The sequence below is a fragment of the Lissotriton helveticus genome, chromosome 12 (genome assembly GCF_964261635.1).
Source record: "Lissotriton helveticus chromosome 12, aLisHel1.1, whole genome shotgun sequence".
Classification (NCBI taxonomy): Eukaryota; Metazoa; Chordata; class Amphibia; order Caudata; family Salamandridae; genus Lissotriton; species Lissotriton helveticus.
This window is the reverse complement of record NC_136073.1, coordinates 762,438,098-762,462,284: the sequence shown is the minus strand read 5'-3', so window position 1 is coordinate 762,462,284 and position 24,187 is coordinate 762,438,098. Positions and strand designations below refer to the sequence as shown.

The 24,187-nt window shown below is 44.7% G+C and overlaps 1 protein-coding gene across 2 annotated transcripts in view; it reads left to right on the top strand.

Moving 5' to 3' along the window:
- Window positions 1-6,715: 6,715 nt before the first annotated feature.
- LOC144799939 (protein S100-A10-like) overlaps window positions 6,716-24,187 on the top strand; it is a 35,049-nt gene continuing 17,577 nt past the window's right edge. Inside the window, exon 1 of one of the 2 annotated variants that reach the window (XM_078671569.1) lies at window positions 6,716-6,884. The gene's annotated coding sequence lies outside the window, so the exon portion shown is untranslated. Of the gene's footprint in view, window positions 6,885-14,297; window positions 14,426-24,187 lie in introns of those variants that run through there. The other variant, XM_078671570.1, reaches the window with a different exon arrangement.

Below are 24,187 nucleotides of genomic sequence, written 5' to 3'. Positions count from 1 at the left end.
ATGGCCAAGTCTAAACTGGGGTGGTGGAGTGAGCTAAAGAATGGTGATGGATTAAACCCAGATCAGTTGACTGGGGGTGAGTGTTTGATTTGCTCAAACGCTCCGTCCATCATCCCCTTTGGTATCGCCATGGGATGGCAAAGGCAGGGACCGCCACGAGCGGCAAAGTGTCTAGCTATATCAATGATTTGGAGGGGGAAACCACAAGGAAGGTGGACCAGAATTCCACCAGCAGAAAACAAGGGGAAGGCAAAAATAACTAAAGGGAGTTCTCTAGAGGTCCCCAAAATTGTTCCATGGGGAACGTAGTTCCATTCCTCTACAGGCCACTGGAAGAGAGATTTTAGCAGGAAGAAGTCTCAGGGGCCTTCCCAGTCAGTCTCAACCAATACCTTCAGTCAGGACACAAGAAGGCAGATGCCATTTCCCCAAGATGTACCCTTACCTCCCATTGATGGGTCTACACCAGGGATTGCTAGTGTAGTGCTGGCTGGTGGAGGATTTTGCCCTAGTATATTTGGGAACCGTGCAGAGGTTACCCTAGTGACCCTGAGTGACAAGGAGATGGTACCCAAAGCACCCATGCACACTAAAAAATACAGGTAGTGGCATACCATCAATTGGCAGACAGTGGAAACTCTAAGAGACACAGGGAGCCAATATAACAGCTGGCAGGTGTCATCTGGTCTCTGCAAAGCAAGTTATTCCTAATGTAATCCACTAAGTAGTGATAGCTGACAACCAGGTGAGCCATTACCCTCTGGCAATGTTTTCTCTGGAATTGAGTTGGGTCTCTGGCTTTCCAAAGATAGCTGTGAGTCTAGCTATGCCAACAGGCGGTCTGCTTAGCTGCACCCTGCAACCTTGCCCCGCTGAAAGAATTTGAGATCCAAAGAAGTGACTGAGCTAAAGAGCCAAAAGTATCAGAAAGGCGAGGGAACTTTTCTGGGCACAACATTCTTATTTCACCCGCTCTGAGTTTCCCCGCCAAAAGCCAGAAACTCCTTTGAGACTACGTCCTTTGGCTATCTGGCCTATTGCAGCCCTTCTTGGCAACACCCTGCTGCCTTGCCCTGTTGAAGATGTTGACCTTCCATTTTTGAGACTATGTACCATGGTAAAACTTCTAACCCTTTCAAATCTGGTACTCGTATCCGCTCCATCGCAGTTATCCTCAAAGCATACCTGAGCCCCAGTTGACCATGTCCAGTTGACTTCGGTTGGTGCTAAATGCTTTTTGGCAATATTTTTATTTTAAAAACTGAGAAATTCATATCTCGTGTTCCCGTTATTGCATTTTTGTTGATTTGGTGAAGTGTTAGTCATTCAAAGGTACTCTATTTTTCTTAATTGGATTGGGATTTTTCTTGTGTTATATTTTTAATGTATTACTGTTTTCGTACTGCATTAATACTTAACTCATTGTATCCAAGTTACCGCAGTATGCTCTGTGCCATAGCTAACACAGGGTTAAGCTCAGGTCAATATAGTGACTTTAGGGGTTCAAAACACACAGCGTGGTTCAGCACTCAACTTGACAGTTAATTGTACATGTAAGGGATCGTCCTTTATGAATTGAACAATAAACCATCGGTGAAAGCTTTCTTTGATAATAATCCATACGAATGGCCACAGCTGTGATAGCCCGTCAGTAATGCCACAAAAGCGCAATAAGCCGTCTGCACGCTATCTGTGTTCACGAGCTATGGCTTATTATCAAAGAAAGCTTTCACTGATGGCTTATCGTTCAATACACAAAGGACAATCTCTATGTACACATCGTATGAAGTATTGGGAATTTTTAAACAATCTGTTTGTTACTTAGAAAGCCCTGATGAAGTTCAAGGTATTTATTTGAACGAAACGCATTGGCTGGGTGTTTTCATATGGAATTAAAAGATCAGAAAGGAAAATAAAAAGGAACACCTATCACTTCGACTGTTTGCATTATTCTGGATAAGATTACTGGTGCACCATTCCAAAACAAGTACAATTTTCTATTCTGCGTAGCTTTTGTACCGAACAACGGCAGGTGCAGGAATTGTTTTGCACGGACGAGTTGATTACGAGGAAACAGAGAGTGAAGTGCAGCATCTATAGTCCGCCGTTGTGGTTGCTTTCTTTTTTGGTTTTAAATAAATATTTTAACTTTATCAGCAGTTTGGAAATCACAAATGATGCTGTTTTTTGGAATTCTGAAGTGTGAAGGGAACAAAGGTTTCAATATGATCAAAATAAATAGAGACGCCTAACTTGGTGATATACATATGATAATTATTATCTGGCCCACCACACTTTATCAATTGTGTGTGTGCTATATCAGTAAAACTTTAAGTCTGTGTTAATTAAGTAGCCATTTCAATGGAAAATGTTCTGTCTGTAAATGTAACATTGATGGCAGCGCCCCCAATTGTTCCCGGACCACTACCATTGGGAATCATAAATGCCAAAATGAAGATTCTCTTGATAAGGATACAGTTTAACTTAAGTCGGGAGAGGGAAAAGAGAAGAAGGGCAGACGAGCAGAGAGGGAAACAAAGGAAGGGGTGGTGTTAAGCAGTGAGGAAGTAGAGCAGCCCTGCTAAGTACCACGCATAAAGTGTTAGACTAAAGCATTTTAGTGTGGTGATCCGCATCATCACACTGAAATGCAAAGTCTCACATAATAGGCATAGCTTCTGCCTCTGCTGACAAGCCGTAGTGCTGCTATGTCGACTGTGAAACCAGAGCTGGAATGGTGCTGCGACGAGCGTGCGCTCCCAGCAGGCATCGGGCCTGCCTGAAGCGGAGCTTGGCTACAATGTATCAATAGTATTCCTGGGCACAGCATTACCTTCTGACTGAGTGTTCTGTTTCAGGAGAGGCAGTGCCCAATTGCTATCACCACTGCACCTGACATTACGTCCTACTGCTGTCTTCAGCGGCGGCGCACAGCAGGTGGCTAAAGTTTTGGGACTCAGGCTGGCCAGTGGCACTGCTCCGAATTGCCCAGCTGCTGCTCGCCTGGCTATTTAAGTAAGTTTAATGTCAACAGTTTCCATCACAGTGCGCCCCTGGAGTGTGTTAATGCGGTTGCAATTTGGTTTATATTATAGAGTGGCTTTCTGCAACGTACTTGAAATTATTCAGCGCCCTGGCTCACTTACCTGCCATGCTATCTGTGTGCATATCTCTGAGCCTCTTCCCCCAATGAATGCCCATGTGGTCCCATGTGCTCTCTGCCACGTCGGCTCTTAATCTTTATTTATTTATTTATTTATTTAATGCAATTTTATATAGAGCGAACTTTACCCGAAGGTGTCAGAGCGCTTTACATTAGAACCAGTTGCAAAACATAAGGACTAAGGATTACATGTGTTACATAAAAGATACAAACAGAAAAAATTGCAAATGTACAAGATGTAAAGTCACACAAGGAAGAGATACACACCGAAAGAAAAATTGCAAATGTACAAATAGTAAAGTCACTCAAGGAAGAGATACGAATGGATATACTCTAAGAGTCACATAGGAATGGTAGAGAGTACAAAGGTCTACTGCATATACTAGTGATTAGAGTTATTTCTATAAACATAGGGAAGAGATACGAATGGATATACTCTAAGAGTCACATAGGAGTGGTAGAGAGTACAAAGGTCTACTGCATATACTAGTGATTAGAGTTATCTCTATATACAGATAAGCAGAGTTCCACTGGCGACTTTGGAGTGTGTTGACTCATTCAGGCCACTCATCTGGGCGGCTGGCTACACCGGGGCTGGGCACGTAGCGGCGGCCCAAATGGGCCGCGGACCGCTTGCTGTGGCTAATATTTTTTTGTAGGGGCCTCACACATACTGTTAGGGAGGCCAAGTTGGTGAAGTGATTATTGCCCTCCCATTTCTGGTGCTTTGCAGCAGTTAACTTAACAGTTTCTCATTGCCAGGGGCGGCTGGTGACATTTGAAAGTGGTGAGGCGTAAACTAATTTGCATATTGCACCGCAGCGAGCGAGCGCAGCGAGCGCTGCGAGCGAGCCCGAACCACCTTGCATCCATCCATACATCATTCATGCATCCACCCATCCATCCATCTATCCACCCACCCACCCATCCTGCATCCATACATCATTCATTCATGCATCCACCCATCCACCCATCCATCCTGCATCCATCATTCATTCATGCATCCACCCACCCATCCATCCTGCATCCATCATTCATTCATGCATCCACCCATCCATCCATCAATTCTGCATCCATCCTGCATCCATCATTCATTCATGCATCCACCCATCCATCCATCCTGCATCCATCATTCATTCATGCATCCACCCATCCACCCATCCATCCTGCATCCATCATTCATTCATGCATCCACCCATCCATCCACCCATCCATCCTTCATCCATCATTCATTCATGCATCCACCCATCCATCCATCCACCCATCCATCCTGCATCCATCATTCATTCATGCATCCACCCATCCATCCTGCATCCATCATTCATTCATGCATCCACCCATCCATCCATCCTGCATCCATCATTTACTCATGCATCCACCCATCCATCCATCCACCCATCCATCCTGCATCCATCATTCATTCATGCATCCACCCATCCATCCACCCATCCAGCATCCATCATTCATTCATGCACCCATCCATCCATCCTGCATCCATCATTCATTTATGCATCCACCCATCCATCATCCATCCTGCATCCATTCATGCATCCACCCATCCATCCATCCTGCATCCATCATTCATTCATGCACCCATCAATCCATCCACCCATCCTGCATCCATCCTGCATCAATCATTCATTCATGCATCCACCCATCCTGCATCCATCCTGCATCCATCATTCATTCATGCATCCACCCATCCACCCATCCATCCACCCATCATTCATCCTGCATCCATTCATGCATCCACCCATCATCCATCATCCATCCATCATTCATGTATTTTTGTGACCATATAACTTGCACACAGCTTGTCAGTGTTCAATACCAGTCTCGAACCTTGTACTCCAGCACCAATGATACATGATTAATATTAATTGTTTTTAAAACATGTATTTATTCGACACCAATTTCACACCTTAGTCAAAATATCATTTCTATTTGTTTTTTAAAATATCTATTTATTTAACACCAAAGTAAGTCATGTATACATTTTTATGGCTCGATAAGAGGCTCGAACCTGGTTTCCCAGCACCAAAGTCGGCCGCGCTAACCGTCAGACCACATCCTCTCCCCTTTGGTGTGGCCCTGAAGTTTTGATGGTACATATTCACACCAAAGTCATGTATACATTTTTACAACTTCACACCAAAATCGGAACATACATATTGAGCCCAAAGTCATGTATACATTTCTACAACTGAACTACACACCAAAATGGGAATCCCCGCTTTCTCCCATGCGAGCTCATTTTGTAAAGAGGGCAGCGTCTGATGCTGCATGGACTTAGGAGGCTGTACTCTGCAGTGTGAGGTGGTGCCTGAGATGCTGAGGACTTAGCGAATTTATGTTTATGTTATGTTATGTTTATGCACCTCCCGTGACACGCCTCACCGCGCTCTGCATTGGCAGACACGGCGAAGGGGCCACGGGCACGCTTTGTGACTGCTAAGAGGTCGCTTTATTGTCTAGGCAGAACAGTGCTAACTTTTGTGCTCCAAACTTGAGTCCTTACTTTTCCCGACCACTGTTCCATGAAATAGGCCCACACAAGAGGCAGGAGCACCATAGTGCACATTCATTATTTATGTGGCGGTGATGGGGTTCAGCGGGGCCGTATCCTAGCACTCTGAATTCTGATCATACCTGAGTTGAGTGTGAACGCCGGGTCTCCCTGGCCGAGCGGTTCCTTCGGTACTCGTCGTATTCCTGGGTCCGGTCAGGTCAGAGGTCAAGTCTTCAATCAAACCTCATACAGAGGCCGCAGTACGAGGGAGGGAGGGAGAGCTCTGCCCCCCCAGACAGGGGTTTATGTACCCGGGCTATGTATTGACCAGCCAATCCTGGCACTGTATGCAGCGCCAGGATTGGCTGGGGGGGCACCATGACTCCTCGCCCAGTCGCCCTGTGTAACCCCGGGGGCTGCGGCCCGCCCCCTGGTCCTCTCTCTAAGGGGGAATTCACAGGAAAACGATCTGCGCATGTGCGGGCATGTTTGTGCCCAAAAATACACTTGCGCAGCTGCAGCAGGCCCCCCCCCCCCTCCTGCGCACTCCAGGAGTCTCCCGGTTTCCCGGCCGGCAGATAGCGCGATTTTTTTAAATATTTGTATTTGGCTTTTAGTGACGACGCGGTAGGTCCATGGGGCTTAGTGGGGCTACGCCCCAATGGACGCACCGCGCCTGCTCATTGCTCATATGGGTGTAATTTCTGATATTCATGTTTCCCTCGTCTTCATTGCTTGATTTTGCTTGTGAGAAAGTGTCACTCATATTTGTGGAAATGCCACTCATAATTACACCGAAAATATGAATATGTCACACATAGCAATCTGGAACCTTGGCTGCAATGAGAAGAGAGAGGATGGGGAGTGGGGTATAGAAGATTAGAGAGAGTCGGGATACAACGTTTGTATGTGGGGGAGGAGAAGGAAAAAGGAAGAGTGGGAGGGTAGATGGGGAAAAGGAAAATAAGGGCGGTGATGTTGAAACCTAGCCCCGTAGGCCGATAAATACATGCTTTTAGTGAGCTTTTCGCTAGTGAGTCAGAGAGATGCAGGCCTCAGATTTCACGGGGCTGGCACTGGCAGGGAGTGCCCTCCCGCCCACCTCCAGCGGGGTGTTCCCTTCCTCCCACTATAGGCGCTGGCCGCAGCGTCCCTCCTCACTCTGGCCTGGGGCGGTGCCGAGCAGCTTCCTTTCTCTCTCCTCTGCTGAAGGTGAGTGCATTACAGGGTTTGTTTCTTACCCTCTCCTGATCTGATTTAGCCTGTTATGAGGGGGCTGTGTGCGCCTCCTTGCACCCCAGAGGTGCAGCAACGAGGTGAATGCGTGGCACTGTGAGGAAAGGCGAAAAGAAAAAAAAGACCTGGAAAAGGCGCAGGGCAGCAGCGAAAGTTGGAATCCGTGTAAAATCTAGTCAAAGTCGGGTGCAGTGATAGCGCTAGGCCAGTGGGGGGTTGTAGAGCGATCCGACATCTTAAACCGGCCGGGGACAGACACAACTTGCAGGGTCCGGTGTCCGCTCCAGTGCGCATCCCTCCATCCGTCCATGTGGTACAAGGAAGGGAGGGTGACTAGTGCTTGAACTAGGAACGTAAAAAATGTAAAGGGTTCACAGTCCTATTGGAAGGTTCATCTGGAAGGGACGGGAGGGCAGCAAAGCTTAGACGACGGTAAAGCATAGGCAGATGGAGCTCTGAATACTACCAAGGAACTAATCATAGACAGATTGAGCTCTGCACGTTATGCACAAGCTGCATGGGGAGCAGGAGCTCTGAATACTTCCAAGGAACTAAGCATATGCAGATGGAGCTTTTAATACTACCAAGGAATTAAGCATAGGCAGATGGAGCTTTTAATACTACCAAGGAATTAAGCATAGGCAGATGGAGCTTTGAATAACACCAAGGATCCAAGCGCAGGCAGCTGGAGCTCTGTACATCATGCAGAAGCTGCATAGGGAGGGGGAGCTCCGAAGAACACCAAGGAACTAAGCATAGGAGCTCTGAATAATACCAATGAACTAAGCATAGGCAGTGGAGCTCTGAATAATACAATGAACTAAGCATAGGCAGATGGAGCTCTGAATAATACAAAGGAACTAAGCATAGGCAGATTTAGCTCTGAATAATACCAAGTAACTAAGCATAGGCAGTGGAGCTCTGAATAATACCAATGAACTAAGCATAGGCAGATGGAGCTCTTAATAGCACGAAGGATCCAAGCGAAGGCAGTTGGAGCTCTGCACGTTATGCAGAAGCTGCATAGGGAGGTGGGGGGGGGGGCTCCGAAGAACACCAAGGAACTAAGCATAGGCAGATGGAGCTCTGAATAGCACGAAGGATCCAAGCGAAGGCAGCTGGAGCTCTGCACGTTATGCAGAAGCTGCATAGGGAGACGGGCTCCGAAGAACACCAAGGAACTAAGCATAGGCAGATGGAGCTCTGAATAGCACGAAGGATCCAAGCGAAGGCAGCTGGAGCTCTGCACGTTATGCAGAAGCTGCATAGGGAGGGGGAGCTCCGAAGAACACCAAGGAACTAAGCATAGGCAGCTGCAGCGCCGCACATTACGGTTTAGATGCCCCTGATCTCGGTACCGTTCTGTGCCCTGCACAGTGGGAGGGGGTAACAGTTGTCTCAGTCCCTCCTCGGCGCTTTGCTCTGTCCTGGGATTCTGCAGGGCCTCCGAGCGGGAAGATGGAGGCCGCTGGCTGCCAGTGTCTGCTCTGGCTGCGTTTGTTTACTGTTAATCAGGGAGGGCAAACAGATGGGAACAGTTATTCATTGTTTGTTTGGAGAGCGCAGGCCGCACAAAGGTTCCTTCGGCAGACCTTGTGTCGCGATGAAGGCGGAGGCCGCACCCAGGGAGCGGGGGGGGGGGGGGGGGGGGGGGGGGCGAGCTCTGCTCAGGGAGGAACTCTGGGATATGCAACGCCCGCCCCGGTTAGAGGAACTCTGGGATATGTGCCACCCGGTCCCATGGCTGAAGCATCCGTGCTGCTCTCACGCCTGTGCCGGGGAGGAATCCTGAGGCGGCAGTGCCCGCTTGAAGAGCCAGGGGAGGAGATGAGAGTCCTGCAGTGAACTCTTGCATCTGCCGGGGCTTCATTTGTCAATAAGTGAATGTAGAGATCGCTGTCTGAAGAAGACAACCATACCATGGGCCGAAGCAAAGAGTCAGTGCATAGTGTAAAACCTAACTGCTTCTAGGCGCTAGCATGAGTAGAGCAAGCAAAGGGCAGATGACTCACAGAGAGCTGAAGGCCTGTCTTTGAAAGGAGGGGATGGGGATATTTGTGGCTGGTGCCCTGCAATACACACCAGCCATTCCAGGCATTTAAAGAAGAGGCGCTGGGTAAAGAATGTGATTCTGGAGTTGACTGGTGAGCACTGGTCTGCGTTTTTTCAGTTTTACTGGCAGCCTTAATCAGGCCAACTACAGTTTTTTTGGGGCCCTGTGCAAGCTTTTAATTAGGGAGGCCTCGGTAGCGATGCTTAGTTATTTGGGGTGGGAGTTGACTGGTGCACCAGTCACTAATGGGTGATTTCTGGCTTTGGTGAAGGGGACGGTATTGTTGAGACACCTTATTTGATGGAACGCCAATAAGAATTGTGGATCTGTGAATAAAGATTGAAATTGAATTGAATTGAATTGAATTGAAATTGAATTGAAATTGAATTGGATCTTCAAGGTTAAGATTCGTTCCCAGATCACTCCTAAGTTTTCTTTTTTATTAGTATTTTTTTCGTCTGATATTTTTTTGGGGGACGGCTGGATAGAGGATGCTTTCTTTAACCAGTTAGTAGTACCCAGGACACAAGTCGAGGACACATGGGGGTAGACAGCATCTACCCACTCTTTTCACAGGGTGGACACCGTCTCTCCTTCCAAGAAGTTGGCCCAACGGAAATGAGCAGCAACTTGGCCTTGTTATTTTAAATTCCAGCTGAGACTAAAACAAAAGCCAAAGTTAAGGGGCCATCCGGCCTCCTTTTGACTGAGTGTTCTGGCCTAGAGTTATTGGAGCCTCTCACCTAAATGCAATGGAGGGGGAAACAGGCACTTATCACTTCGCAGGTGCTTAAAAGAGGCATGCTTTTGATTTGTTCATTCCCCTGCAGAAGGCATATGCATGCACTGTCAGAATGTCAGACTGGCCCAGTATTTACACAAATAACATTTTAAATACCACTATTTCGTTTTACTTCTTTCATAGGGCATTGTGCTACTTATCCAAATGCAGGGCGTCAGTGCACTTTACATCACAAGTACACATTATACAATGATAATAAATCATATGTGTGTAAATCAGTGTACAGGATGTATTATATAAGACAGTGAGGATTACAAGGTGTAGGAGTCACATACCCTTCATAGCTCACTGTGCTTTATTAAAAGGATTACAATTTATGAACTGCAACCAACACAAGCATTGGCAATGCCAATAGGGTTCTTCTATGCAAAAGCTATTGGCCATGACAATGTGTTTTAGCCATTTTGTACAGCAGCCTGGCGGCTATTCAGCATGGCTAAAAATTAGTGGCATGGAGTGGAGTACACTGGAACAGGGTAGATTGGGGTAAAGTTGAATGGCGTAGAGTGGAGTGGGGTAGATTGACATAGAGTGGAGTGGGATGGATTGGGGTAGGGTGGAGTTCGGTAGAATAGCATTGTAGATTGGAGTTGGGTACATTGAGGTTTAGTACACTGGGGTAGATTAGAGTAGGGTAGAACGGGGTAGATTAGAGTAGAGTGGAGTGGGATAATTATTGGGGTAAATTGGAGTGGAGTGGGGTACATTGGGGATGAGTGGAAAAGGGTGGATTTGGGTTGACTGAAGGGGAGGCGAGTAGATTGGAGTGGGGTAGATTGGCATGGGGTTAGGTAGATTGGAGTGAGGTAGAGGGGTAGATTGGAGTGCAGTAGATTGGAGTGGGGGAATGTGGGTATATTGAACCAGGGTATATTGGGGTGGGGTGGAGTGGCGTAGATTGGAGTGAAGTGGGGTAGATTGGAGAAGAGTGAGTTAGACTGGAATTGGGTAGATTGGAGTGGGGTAGATTGAGGTAGAGTGGGATATATTGGGGTAGAGTGGAGTGGGGTAGATTGGGCAAGACCGGAGTGCAGTTTATTTGGTTAGAGTGGAATGGGTTAGAGTGGAGTGGGGTAGACAGGTGTGAAGAGGAGTAGATTGGAGTGGGCTAGAGTGGAGTAGGGTAGATTGCAGGGGGATAGATTGGGTCGATTATGGTAGAGTAGATTGGAGTGGGGTAGATTGGAGTGGCGTGGGGTAGATTGAGGTAGGCTAGATAATGGTGGAGTGGGGTCAATTGGAATGGAGTGGGCTAAATTGGACAGGGGTAGATTGGAGTAGAGTGGATTGGGTTCAATTGGAGTTGAGTGGGTTCGATTGGGATAGATTAGAGTGGGGTAGACAGGTAGATTTGAGTGGAGTGCAGAAGATAAGGGTGGAGTAGGATAGACTGGAGTGGGTAGGGTTGATTGGGTTAGATTGAGTGGAGTGGGTTAGATTAAAGTGGAGTAGCTTAGGGTAGAGTGGAGTAGGGTAGATTGGATCGTAGTGAGTGGATTGGGGTAGATTGGAGTGGAGTGGGATAGATTGAGTTAAAGTGAGGTGGATTGGTGTAGATTGGAGTGGGGTGGGTATATTGGACTGGGGTATATTGGGTGGAGTGGGGCAGATCAGGTGGAGTGGGGCAGATTGAGTGGAGTGGGGTAGATTGGAGTGGAGTAGATTGGAGCAAAATGGGGTGGGGTAGACAGGGGTATCGTGGAGTAGGGTAGATTGGAGTGTGGTAAGTGGTGTGGAGTGAGGAGGCATAGAGTGGAGTGGCGTGTTGTGTCGTGGAGTGAGTGGTGTAGATTGGAGTGGCATGGTGTGCCGTGTTGAAGAGTGTGTTATTGGAGAGGCATAGAGAGGAGTGACATGTTGTAGAGTGAAGTGCAGTAGAATGGAGTGGCATGGCATAGAGTGAAAGGGCATGCAGTGGAGTGATGTAGTGTGGAATATGCATGATGTGGTAGCACACTGCCATTATAGACAACACATTTTCAATTGAAATGACCATTGCATCTGCACCGAAATAAGGTTTTACTGCACACAAACAATAATGTGTGCAAATGTAATCACCTAGTGTATTGATGTATTTTGATAATATTCAAATATTTGTCTTCAAATTTCAGAATTACAAAAAATTTGCTTCATTTGTACTAATTCTGATATATTCTGAAACATCAGCACAGTTCATTTTTTTGTATGCTAGAAAAAAAAATCCATACCTTCTCCTCTTACATTGATACTCAGCAGGATTGTTCCATAAATTCTCTCACTTTGAAGTCAGAGGAAGAAAAGTAAACACAAGGCTCCCTCTGAAGAAAGAGTTTGGCATTTGACCTCTTTCTTTGAATGCAGAGCACATGGAACAAGATAAGAACAAGATTTAAAGCCCTATTTACAGAAAGCGAGGTCAAGGAAGAATATAGTAATCAAGGTTGACAGTCTAAAGCAAATAAAGTCAGCAAATAGAAAGCCAGAGAATGTAAGTTACAAAACACAGATCAAATGGAAAGCAATGGGCGAAATGCATTCCTAGGCCAGCTTTCTGAATGTCCTGAAGATGAGCTTTCTGAATGTCCTGAAGATGTCTTTAGCAAACAGCCTAAAAAGGATCTCTGTGTTAAAAGCAGTAACCAACTCAATCATCTACATAAAATAAAAATCTGTCTTCTGCGTGTCACATGATGTGCTTTGCAGGAGACACATTAACCCTTTATTCTTCCTTGAATGAAACTGGGTCTAGAGAAAACACAGATCTCTCCAGGAAGTGCATTAACCTCCAGGGTTATCTTACCATTATTTTTATTCCTTGAGATTTACTGGGCACATAAAGATCTATGCAGCAGGTGCCTTAAACCCATAAAATATTTTAAAACGCAGACTTTGCAACCAATTAAGCAAAAACGATGTACAGCAACGTTTCTCATTGTTGCAAATTTCTATGTGGCAGAGTTTAAAAGAATAAATGTATATGTTGAGGCCCAGATTTTGCATAATTTTTTGGCACAACTCTGACACAAATTCTAATTTGTTAAATGCGTTTAAATGTACTCATTATAAACCTGCTAAACATATGTGTATGGTATTAAGATCTAATGTTGCTTCGTTTGATGTCACTCCCTATATTGTCATGGGTTGTGATGCAACGTGCGATGTTACGCTTGTTTGATGTCTCGCGCCATTATGTCACTTACATACTGCCTAACTTTGTCAGTTCCCCGCTTCTTTTTTTAAGACTTGTGCATATGCACCGGATAGTACCCTTAAAAGGGAGTTTGTTCCATATTTTTCTGGTGTAGCCTGCCCGTGCATTAGCCCTTAATGAATATTGCTCCAAATCTCTGTCTAGACCGTTTTTTTTTTCAAAAAGTTCTTTTAATAGGAATATTTCAATACGAAAAAAGCAGTGTTGGCCATTCAAACTAGTATAGTTTCTGCTTTATTTAAGGGCAGAGAGGCCTTTCATTTTCTCAAAGTTTCTTTATTGTTATTTAACACTGGCACAGATAAAATACTGATAAAGCTTTGCATGTTACCATATTACTAGAGCTGCTGCATCACATTACAGCGCCATGTAAAATAAAAGACCAGGACTGGAACATGTATCTGGTAAAAAAGGAGTCATCTTGTAACCTACTGTTGTATAAAAGAAACTATGGGCCCAATTCATAAAGGCATTTTCGGCTGTCAATATACATTTAAGGCTGACAGTACATCCAACTTACACCTTCCATGATTCCTGCTAGGCGTACATGGATTTACTACAGCAGATTTATCTGCAATGCATGTGGAAATAAATACTACCCAAAGCATGGGAAGCGGATGTTTTCAAGGAATGGTTAGGCTTGTAAGTTTTATAATACCCCAGACCTGGACATTGGTAGGCATCAGACCCAGTGGCGGGTGGCAGGCGGTGGGCTTGCACAAGGGCGTTGAGTGTGCAAAAAACCCATACATTGCCGTCAGTCTTGCGTCTCTTCTCCTGTTCTACTCGTCTTGTAACAGGAAGCACAGCCAGGCCCCCTGACCAATCACAACACTGCAAAGCAGCCTTGTTATTTGTCACGGCGCTCAGCCAGGGGATGGAGGGGTGGGCATGTTCTCCATGCAGGCTGTAATGCAGTCTGCATGGAGAACAGGGAAAGTGCGCATCACTGGTTTGGGGGCCCGAGAGGGCCGACCAAACAGTCACTGCGCACTTAGGAGTGGGCAAATCACTACTCCCCTGCAGAGAGCCCTGCACACCCGCCACCCCGCAAAGCAGCACGAAGCACAAAATGACAATAACACAGTTATCATTTTATGTTTCGTGCTATGCACTGCTCCCTCCCAGAGGTTGCACTGAGCCCTCTCAGGTTCCAGTCAGTCAGGCGGCGGCCACGCCCTCCTGCTCTCGCGGCCGGGTGTGTCCTCCATGGAGCTCCTGCTGGCAGTGGACTCCGGCCTCTGGGCGAAGTCCAACGGGCGCGGTTACGCAAGTGCCAGCGCGAGGGAGAGCTACGGGCGCGGTTACGCAAGCGCCAGCGCGAGCTGCGGGCGCGCCCTGCACGGGATGAGCGCGCGCAAGTCTCAGCAGGACACGAGCGCTATCTGTTCTGTACTCTCACGCCCACAGCAGGATGTACAGAGATAAAAACAAAGATAGGACCCGGCCAGCTCCCGGAAATGGCGTCACCGGTGTGTATCTGTAAGGTAGTACGTCAGTGCAAGAGTGCATGTTGTGGTATATTCAGTATGAATGAAATGATGAAGCCAAAGTAAGTGAGGAGTTCAGTTTATTCGCCTCATCCACAAACAGCATCAGGTCCCAACTGACCTGGAATATCCAGTACATTCCTATTCATTAGAACATTGGTAATATTCTAATTCTAAACAAGTGAAGCAAGCTCCACACTAAAGAGATGTAAGACAACATAACACATCTCCCTTCTTTACAATAAGCAATAACATGAATAATGAACCTAAAAGAGACATAAAAAAGTTAGTCAAATAAAAGAAGAGTTGAACATCATTTACACATAATCCTTCATGTACATTGGAGCACTGCGTAACCTTTGACTCCTCACACGAGTGTTGAAAGAAGAGTCAATGTTTGGGCGAGAGGGATTCTTTATACTAAAGAAATTAGATTCGATATCAGAGTCAGACGGAGTAATGTTTTTTGATTTCACTACCACCACACGACTCTTATTCCAAATCCTCCCATCTTGTGTTTTGATGGCATTCCCAAACACTTTAATGACAGGCCTAACATTGGTATATTTTGACCAAGGCCTTCTCCCTACAGGTGCCTTTATTCTTACAAGATCACCTACCTTTATCTCCTGAAATTTAACACACTTGACTTTGTCAAAATATGCTTTCCTGCAAGCCTGTTTTTCCAATTCTCTCTCTCTCCAAGCACCAACATGATTGTCTACAAATCCTTTCTTCAAGTTCATCCAACCCGGACACCACATTGTGTTTGGAACTCTACCTCTGAATAACTCAAAGGGAGATTTTCCAGTGGTAGAGTGAGGAGAGCAGCGATATGCATCTACTCTTTCCCTTAGTGTATCTTTCCAATTCAAGCCACTAGCTCTTGCAAGTTGTATACATTCTTTCAGTGTACGATTGACCCTCTCAACCGCACCATTCGTTTCAGGGTGATATAAAGATGCTCTTTTGTGTAATATTCCACATTTCTTAAGGTAATCCTCAAAGAAACTGGAACAAAATTGTGGACCGTTATCTGATAATAAGCTATTTGGGAAACTCTCTCTCACAAATATTTCAGATAAAAACTTGATGATAGAGGTTGACGTAATCTCATTAACAGCACAAACCTCAATCCAACGTGAATACAAATCAATTAAAACTATTAGATAGGGAGTGTCAGCAACTCCAGGAAGAGGCCCTAAGATATCAATGGCTATTTCATCCCAAGGGTGATTAGGTAACTCTCTACACACCATCGGCATCTGCCTGACTTTTAGGATCTTGTCACTTGCACAGCATTCAACACATTCTCTAACCATGCGTTCTATTTCTAAGTCCATTCCTGGCCACCAAAACTGAGTACGAACCATCTCTTTGGTTTTTACTATTCCCAAATGTCCAGAATGTGCATGTGACAATAACTTTTTCCTTAAAGAGGAAGGAGGTATAAGTTTCAACCCACGAGTTAGCATGTCATCAGAAATTGATAGCTCCTGAGAAACTAAGGACCATGGTTTATGCAGACCTTTGTTGTCTTTTAGTAACGACATTACCTTAACTAACTCTTCATCTTTTAACAATTCCTCTTTCCACTCTTCTTTACCTACTACACCCTCTGTAATCTCACACACATTGAGATAATCATCTTCATCAACATCATCATCTTCACACCCTATATCATCACTTTTTACTAATCTGGAAAAACAATCAGCTGCCTTGTTAGATACACCAGGTAAATATTGTACTTCAAAGTCAAATTCCTGTAGAGATATGATCCACCTTCTAATCCGAGAAGAGATAGAATCTAACCCCTTCTTACAAAAAACCTCCTTCAACGGTTTATGATCGGATTTGACAACAAATTTAGTCCCCCAAACTAAATTTTTGAATTTTTTTAGAGCCCAATATATCGCTAATGACTCTTTTTCAATTACAGAATAGTTTAATTCAGGACCACGAAGACACCTGGACGCACATGCAATTAAAGAGTCATGGTCATGTTTATTTTGTACTAATACTGCTCCTAAGCCTTTATCACTTGCATCAGTGAATATAAACGTTGGTAAGCCAGGAACAAATGCCTGTAGACAGGGAGCTTTCTTCAATTCCTCTTTTATGCCCTCAAATTCCTTTTTACAGTCCTCCGACCAGACAAAAGTGACACTTTTCCCAGTGAGTCTCCTCATGTTCTTTGTCTTGTCCGCAAAATGTATGATAAATTTCCCATAAAATTCTACCATCCCAAGAAAGGATAACAACTCCTCTCTATTAACAGGTTCTGCCACTTTACCAATGGAAGCAACTAAATCAGATTTTGGAAATACCTCTTGACTCTTGATACTGTGCCCCAGGTAGTTTACTTCTTTTAAGCCAAATTTACATTTCTCCCTTTTGAGAGTCAAACCAGAATCAGTCAATCTTCTCAACACTTGACACACACGTTCATTGTGTTCTTGTAAGTCTGACCCATATATTAGAAGATCGTCCTGGTAACATTTTACCCCTTGAAGACCTTTTAGTATATGTGTCATGATTCGTTGAAACACCGAAGCAGCTGATATCAATCCAAAGGGCATTCTTCGGAATTTAAACGTACCCATTGGTGTGACAAAAGCAGTCAGGTCTTGACAAGAAATATTTAGCTCGACCTGGTGGTAGGCGGATGCTAGATCTAATGTGGTAAAATACTTCGCCCCCTCTAATGTTCCTACTATTTCATCTATGTTGGGTAACGGAAATCTGTCTACTACAACCTCTTTGTTTAACGCTCTTAGATCAATGCACAAACGAATCTCTCCAGTTGGCTTCTTTGCTACTACAATTGGAGCTAACCATTCTGTGGCCTCTACGGGTTCTATTATCTCATTTATAATTAATTTCTCTATTTCTTCTTGTACTTTTACTTGTTCCGCAAGTGGTATCCTCCTAACTTTTGCCACTGTGGGAATTGCATTTTTCTTAAGTTTAATACAGTGTTTGTATCCAACCAAACACCCTAACTTATCTTTAAATACAGAGGGAAACTTTTCTGCGAACATTTCAGACAGGTTTTCTACCTCATGAATTCTCACCTGAGGTGAGGTATTCGGATCAAGCGTAACCCCTAGATCACGTTGATCTCTCCAACTTATTAGAGCATCCCCAAAATTGGTAACATAAATCTTGCCAGGAATAATTCTGCATCCCAATTCCATGCTGGCCATGAAATAACCTAAAATCTTAATGGGTTTATTGCCATAACCTAAGGGTAAAATATCACTCTTAAACAATTTTACATTTTTCCCAAAAGTTTTGTGTAACAGACCTTCATCTATCATGGTGATTTGAGAACATGAATCAAATTTAAATTCAATCATGGCGTCATCTACCTTGACTAGATGTGTGGGATGTTCTAATATCCCACTACTAATCTGAAACGTAACTGTCTTTACTTGTGGTTGTGTCCACTTTTTGTACATACCGTCTCTTCTATTACCTTTTGTCTTGCAACATTTCGAAAAGTGACCTCTCCTCCCACACTCATTGCAAATAGATTTTAGTGCAGGACAATTTGAAGAATTTGCTAAATGACCGGGGTTGCCACATCTGAAACAAGAAAATCTGTTTGACATATTAAAGCTCGGATTAAATCTATTTATCCCCGTATCATTTCTTTCATTGTCTTCTTTTCTTTCTTTTTGAACTTGACAAACAACTTCCTCTACTTTGGGCTCAGTTTTCTTCTCAGGTTCCACTGTCTTCTCTTTCTCACTTTTCAGTTCATCTACACATTTAGTCATGTGTTCCACTTGTTTCGCTATTACTAGTACTTCCTCTAAGGGTGGTTCATCTTTTAGCCATAACTCCTTTCGAATGCTATCATGAGCACATTTTAAAACAAACTGATCTCTTATTCTTTCCTCTAACGTTTGTCCAAATTTACACGACGAAGCTAATTTTCTTAGAGCAGATACATAGTCTTCGACAGACTCATCCCTCTTCTGTCCTCTTAGTCCAAAATGATATCTCTCCATTATTGTGCTCAATCTTGGGAGATAATGTCGATCTAATTGTTCTATGGCTATATCATACTCATTCAGGTTCCTTTGTTCTGCCGCTGTGAGCTCTGGTAGATGTTCCAATACATCTTGCCCTTCTCCTCCCAAACAGTGTAATAGCAAAGAATGTTTTCTCTCTGCACTTAAGTTCGTGCCACAAACTCTCGCATAATTTGCGAAAATTTTCTTCCATTTTTGCCATTTCACACTTGGTTCACCAGGGCTTATCAAAAAGAATGCTGGCTGGGTAACATTCTGCATGTTTTTTTTTTTTTTTTTTTTTTTTTTTTTTTTTTTTTTTTTTTTTTTTTTTACTTTTATATATATATTATACACACTGTGTTCTGTAAACCTTTTCTTTTTTTTTTTTTTTTTAACCAAAAAAAACTTTATCTTCAGTAAGAATTATTTGTATTATGTGCTCAATTCTCCTTTGGTCTTCCTAACTATGTCACCTTCTAATCTTTCCAAAAGAATTTTCAGTCTATCTTCATTCCTTGTAATTGTGGCCTCAAATAATGGACTCTCTGAGTCACCTTCGAATGTGTTTATTTCTGCTGCGCAGTGAGGCTTGGAACGCAGTAGACAATGCCTTCTTGTTCCGCTCGCTATTGGGCGCGAGCGCCTTCCAATCACACGCGCTGTTGAGCGTGAGGGCCTTCCAATCACACGCGCTGATGAGTGTGAGCGCCCTCCAATTACATGCGCTGTTGAGTGCGAGTGCCTTCCAATCACGCGCGCTGATGAGAGTGAGCGCCTTCCAATCGCACGCGCTGTTTAGCTCGAGCTTCTATGACGCGCGTTGTTTAGCAGCGTGAGCGCATTAACCGGCCCTCTGTCTCTGTGATGTCTATTTATTTTCATTTAAGTCCCTTTCCTTGTTTTAAATAGCCTCCCGCTTTACTCCTCACCGCTCTACAGAGTTTCCTTTCTTCATGTAGAATCGAGTACATCAGCCGCTGGGAAGTCTTCGCTTCCTTCCTTTGAAGTGCAGCCGCTGGGGAGGCAGAAAGAGTTGAGGATAGCTGTGTGTTGAGGCTTCTTGAGGTAGGATCGTCGCCAAATAAATGTGGTATATTCAGTATGAATGAAATGATGAAGCCAAAGTAAGTGAGGAGTTCAGTTTATTCGCCTCATCCACAAACAGCATCAGGTCCCAACTGACCTGGAATATCCAGTACATTCCTATTCATTAGAACATTGGTAATATTCTAATTCTAAATAAGTGAAGCAAGCTCCACACTAAAGAGATGTAAGACAACATAACACATGTGTGTAACATAAGGTGACGTGGAAGCAGCAGGAGTTGACTCAGCCTCTCGCCACTTCGACGTGGATGAAAGGAGTATGTTTGAGCTTAACTGCTTAGGGTAAACTTTTTCAGCCTTGCAGTTTTTCGTTTTCGTTATCAGTATGTGCCTCGTTGGAAGAGATATAGAGGAATGGTCATTGCATTTACTCCCTGTGCACAACCTCTTCCATCAGTTTTTTCCTACAACCGCATGCAGCACACCTCAAGCCAAGACACCAGTCACCTCGGTGTCCTCTGAGCCGAAGAGTGGTCACAAGCTTCTTATGCAGGTGGCTTAAGCCACAGCGCCTGTGTAGGCTACTGCCAACGAGACCATCAAAAATCGACACAGGTGGTCCCACATTACAAGAGATGGCACGAGAAATGGCCGTATTTGTGGGGGAAAGGGAGCGTCAAAATGGCAAAATAATATTTTGACGTAGGCAATAAGAATCCTTATTCCAGAGCAACTTTGAAAACTGATTAGTGAGTTTCTTAATCAATCACAATCCCTCAAAAGGCTCACACCACGCACGTCCTTTCAAGATTGTGTTTAAAATATGACTTGTCTACTTGTAAGGTTCAACAAGGGATGCATGTAGCAACTTTTTTTTTATAGCCCTACCTATAGTAAACATTATGGATAGGACATAAAGAGTTCACAATGATAGCGCACTCACGCACTTGTCACATCTCACCCCTGTGCAGACACGATCTAGTTCAGACAATCCACCTTGGGAAAAATTGGTTAGTAGGTACGATTATCACTATTAATAAAAGTTATGCAGTGTCCACTGAACTTTGATTAAGGGGGAAGGGTTCATGCAGGGGATGGCAGGTTAATTCTAACTGGGCTACACATAGGAGGACTTTCACATTGCAAAACTATGTCGAAGCAGAGGAAAGTTTGGAGAAAAGAGAACAATGCTAAACTAAATGTAGTATGCTCGCTTCCAATCTGTTCAATTAGAGACATGGGCACCAATTTTGGGTCAAGAGGTTCCCTGATCATAATGGGTGCTGCATGACTATGAATCACCCTGCCTACACCTGGGGGACAGAGCCGACAACACAAATACAAAAATGTAAGCCAACATGTCACCCTTTCTAAAGTTCTAAATACCAGAAGTTAGTTCCTTTCTGAGAGCCCTCAATATGGGAAATGAGGCACAGGCAGACGGAGTAATTTCACCAGTGTCATGCTGGACACTGAATCTGGACCTGGGCTAGGCTGCTCGTAAGTTAGGCATGAATGGGGCTGGTTATGCTTTGTCCCGCAGCGCCAGCAGAGAACAGCGCCTGGAGGCAGTCGTGCTCCCGGAGGAGCATCATACCACTCGCACCACCCGCCAGAGCACCGCACGGGGACTCCATAGCCCAGGAGCCCGTGCGTGTCCAGCTCGGAGCGGAGCCACGCCCACCCGCCCTCCGTTCTTTACAACAACGTCAGGCTGAAGCAGCGCGGGACGAACGCCGGACGAAGCCCGGACTAAGGGCGGACAGTCAGTGACAGTCCGGGACAGGCAGAGACTGGGCTGGGCCAACCCCCTTGGTTCTTCAATTAAGGTACTCTGTGAGTCGTTTATCATTCCAGTTTTGGTCATTGTTCCGGAGCGATGGGAAAACGGAAGCTGGTTGATGATTCAGGCGACATAGTAGGGGGTGTATCTAAGGGTGGGAAAAAAGCCAAAAAATGCAAAACTAAACAATTGGCTAAACGGATGCCCAATGCTGGAGCAAACTGTGTAATGGACCGAATAGACGATTTGATACAAGACTGTGGAGACATTCTGTCCCAAGCACCTAAAATTGTTGAGATACCAGACGAGGGGTCTATGCAAACAGGGTCAGGGTTGCACAAAAGGCTAGACAATGTGGTGGTGAAAATTCCTGACATGTTCTTGTGTAAATCTGTGTTGGGGCCAGAGGTTAACACTGTACCAAACGTTGAGAAAGAATCACGTGTAGATCAATTGACCCAACCCATGGATCCAGATGGTAGCATGGTGGACCTAGAACCGTTATTTAGTAGTAACAGGTTCTCAGTTTTGTCTCAGATAGGATGTGAGGATTCAGGGGGAGACTTGATGATGCCCACTGTTAGTGAAAAACCTATGTCTGCGCCTGGTCCTATTAACGTTCCGAAGCCCCCCGATCATTCAACTGATCCCTTGTGGGTAATTATTAAACATTTGTGCGGGTTGGTGGAGACATTGCAAGTAAAAGTGGATCACCTGACGGCCCTAGCTAATCCTAAAAATATTATTCCTGGACTTAACATCCTTAACCCAGTAAAAGCGAGATTGATAGATCAGACGACCAACATCACGGCTAGAGAGAAGAGCTATGTTCCACCTACCCCGCTAACTGCTATTCCACCGACACCTTCCCTGCCTATCAGGAAAGCAAGGAGAAATACGCAACCGGTAGGCAATTTACAGGCAATGGGAAAAACTATGACAATCTTGCCCAAAAGCGTGCCCATAAAATCTAATACCATACCTAAAACCTTACAAGTAGATGGAAGCAGTAGGGGTGAGAATAGAAAGGAGGGTGCTTGCAAGATTCAGGATTGAGTTCCCTCAAACCCTTCAGTCTTCACCATAGTGACTACCCTAACTACACTAGGGCTGTTTATATGGTGAATGTTCCTAAAATACCCAAGGGGCGAGACCATGAATCTCCGGACACCCTAACGAATAAGACAATCCATTGGATTAGGTATACCAGGGGGTGTAGGTCTGTTATCAGGGAGGATATCTTAAAAACCACAAGATTTACAACCCCTGGTGACACCTATGATTGTATCGAGGTAGTCTTAAAAAACCCAAAGATAGCAGAGGGCTTGATAGCCCTGGAATATAGGACCTGCTCCCCAGATAATTCCCGGATCCAATTGAGATCTCAACCCTATCAAAGAATGACTCAAACTAGTGTAATTCCAAAGAGGATTTTAGGTGATGCTTCTTCAGGTTTGAATTCTAACGATTGACTGTGGATTGAAGAAGTATCACTTAGGGAGATAAGTAGCAACAAGGCTCCAAATCATGCACTTGTTGTAACGGACCCTACTTTCTTTATCTCCGAATCACCGCCCTTAGGGATGATAAGTGAACAGAACAGAGTAGCAGGTACCATTCCAGGATATTAACAATTTTGTACATTTCCCTGCTACTACAGGGGCTCTTCTTTCCTGGAACATTGCAGGACTTGGAGCGAAAATGGATTCCCCTGAGTGGGCCTCCTTTATCAATAGACATGATATATGTCTATTCCAGGAAACCTGGGCTCTAGATCAGTTACATTTCCCAGGGTACCTGAACTATGGAATCCTGGCGGAAAAGAAAGGGAAAGGTAGACCATCAGGCGGCCTGGCCTGGCGGTTTGGATTAGGCAAGATCTCGATGTAACAGTTAAGGTAATTCCCAGCAGGCACAGGGATTTGCAGGCACTTTTGCTTGAGTTTCCAAAGCGAGACCCTATTTATTTATATAATGTATATGTTAGAAGCACCGGGGGCAAAAACTCGGAAATTTTAACATTCTTGGAGGATCTCCTTGAAAGTAATTCGCTCCATACCAATAATATTATTATAGGAGGAGATTTTAATGTAACCTTTGAACCTCTCCTGAATGATAACTGGGACCTCTCAGATGAAGAAGACAGGATATGGGGGGTTCCTAAACTGGACTTAATTCCCATAAAAAGATGGACGCAAATTGCTATCCAATGGAACTCTTTTTGTCTAAACAAAGGAGTTAGATCTGCCAATGGTAGTACAGCGGGTGACAAAAGTGGGGCAAGTACCTATAAGAATGGCCCCCGGCAGAGCAGAATAGATTACATTCTTGTTAGCTTGAGCCTGTGGAGCTATCTGCAGGATATGCAAGTTATGGATAGACTAGAGAGTGATCATAATCCTCTATCGGCCAAAATATCCTATTGGGATTCACCAGTAGCATTAATTAGGGCGACTGATGCTGTTATTCCAGTGGACGTCGTTATCACTAATGATGTGCGTCACGTCCGCTGGGCTAAGGTTGCGGTCGACCAGGAGAACGTTGATTTTATAGCTGGTAAGCTCACGCAGGCAATAAATGTTATGAAGGAAGCACTGGTAGTGGAGTGCCCAGCCACTAATAATGAATGTGTAACCAGGATTCACGAGGCTTTCTTTAAGGACCTACGAACAGTCTTTATAAAGCCCTCCCAAAAGAGTGGTCCTTGTATACAAGTTTCTCCACGCTGGTATTCAGCAGACTGCAGGCAGGCTCGCTTGGAGTTAGGTAGAGCCCTTAAAAATGGTTCAAGTTTAGATGTTTGTGTAGCTAGGGCAGCGTATAAATCAGCCATTTTTAAATCCAAGCGCCTGTGGGACGAGCAGAGGTGGGCGGACCTGCTGGAAGCAGGACA